The 1,972-nt window shown below is 32.8% G+C and overlaps 1 long non-coding RNA gene across 1 annotated transcript; it reads right to left on the bottom strand.

Moving 5' to 3' along the window:
* Positions 1-525: 525 nt before the first annotated feature.
* Positions 526-1,442, bottom strand: LOC128924145 (uncharacterized). Its single transcript, XR_008472827.1, has 2 exons — positions 1,211-1,442; positions 526-1,042 (listed from the first exon to the last, which is right to left on the bottom strand). It is a non-coding gene; the product is annotated as an uncharacterized LOC128924145 (long non-coding RNA).
* Between the last annotated feature and the right edge of the window lie 530 nt (positions 1,443-1,972).

Here is a 1,972-nt window from a genome sequence, read left to right as displayed (position 1 = left end):
TACAAAATGCTATATATTTATAAAGAGGAAGAGCATATATAATGCAATCTACGTGGGTGTGTGGGTGAGTTCTAAAGTTTATTAGTATTTGTTGTGTGAGTTAATAAGAATACGCCAGTTCATTTGTTTGCCATTTGCAGGAAATCTTTCACACATACACACATACATATATACGAAATTTCTTCTGCCATCGCATTTTCCCGCTACTTATTTACCCAATTTGAAGCTTCTTCTTCGTTTTGCTCTCGAGAAATTTTGTGCTTCTCTGCATTTTGACATTTTGTGCATTCTCATTGTGTTAATGTGACAAAGTGACAAATGAATGTTTTCCGTTGCGATTTTTTCCAACTGTCATTTAATGTATGCGATAATATTTTCGCTCTTACTTCAAGCGTGGCGCGAAAGTATTGCGTTCGCTCGTGTTGCATTGATTCGATTCACATTTTAGCGCGAAATCTTTTACTTTTTTTCTGTGAATGAGAAATATATATCAAACAACAACAACAACACAAAATATACACTTACAATTTAGCAGCGAAAAAAGTGTCGAGAATTGGCTGAATAACTGTGTTTAGGCGACAACACCTCTGCCCCCACCATGCCGCCGCCAGTGGTCGCACAATGCTGTTGGCGCCTTTTTGTGCTGCCGACGCTCGCTTGCTGCTGTTGCTGACGCCATTGCTGTTGCGGCGATGTTCTGCTGGTGTTGCCGGTGGCAATGTCGCTGATGCTAATGTTGCTATTATTGTTTAGCGTTATTGTTGTTGTTTTTGTTGCTGCAACTACTACACTGGTGATGTTGTTGCTGGTGTTGGCGGTGCTCTTTTCTGCTGCATGACAGCTGGTATAAATGATGTTGTGAATTTGTTGCTGCTACTTTTGCTGCCACATCATATTGTACTCGTTTATTTCAGCAGCTTCTTTAAGTTCCACCGCGTCTTCTCCTGCTTCTTCCTCTCTTCCAGGGCCTTCATGGACTTGCTGTTGTGCGTTGCTTTGTTTGTTTATTGTCTTCGTGGCTGTGTGTATTTTACATCAAATGCTATAAAAACCGAAAGCGCAATAAAAATAAGTTTTTATTTTGAAAAAAAAAATACAACAACAACAACTTGAAATAGAAATTGATTTATGTTCAGCGAAATCATTTGTAGGAATATAAGAACAAACTGCTGTCCTGAAAATCTGTACAATTTTGTAGTTAACCTTTAACCTTTGACTCGCAGACTTTAAAATCTTTCCGTGTAGCCTTGCTCTATGATTAAAATAATTTTGAAATAAATTTTAACTGCTCTGCGATTGAAAAATTTTGAATTTAATTTTGGATTTTTGTACGAACATTTTTTCGTTCTAAATAGTTTATTTTTAAGAAATTAATAATATAAGGTTATAATTTTGGCAAAAAGATGTGGCAACCCTGCCAACATTTTATTTTAAGCTTTATTGTATGACTACAAATAACATTTATATTTGATAAAAATTAAACTTACAATTATTTAATGTATTTAATTAAAAAAAATGGCAACCCTGTTTAACGAAATCTTGCTAATTTCAGATACAACATCAATATAAGGTAGGTGGCAACTTTACTGAAAGATATTTTTGAAAATTTGATGCTCGAAATTAGCTTAAAAAATCATATTTTAACATTTCAATACCGAATTTTTTATTATTTTTAACTCAATATATAAATCTCAAAACTGAAATTCCGTGTCAACTCTACTTTAGTGCACTTAATAATTATTTTTAGATTGATATTATCAGAACTCTTTGCCAAACAATACAATTTTTACTAAAAATTGTGTAGATAAAATTAATTAATTTTGTGCTCCATGGCAACTCTGTCAAATTTTTTTTTATTAAATTCGCAAGCTTTTTGGAAAATTTCGTAATAACTATATAATACAATATGTTAAAATTTTTTATAAAAAATTTGCAACTAATATTATATGGCAACTCTACTCATAAAAATTTT

The sequence above is a fragment of the Zeugodacus cucurbitae genome, chromosome 2, assembly GCF_028554725.1.
Source record: "Zeugodacus cucurbitae isolate PBARC_wt_2022May chromosome 2, idZeuCucr1.2, whole genome shotgun sequence".
Classification (NCBI taxonomy): Eukaryota; Metazoa; Arthropoda; class Insecta; order Diptera; family Tephritidae; genus Zeugodacus; species Zeugodacus cucurbitae.
Note: the sequence above shows the minus strand (reverse complement) of the source record. Positions and strands in the feature narration are given on the sequence as shown.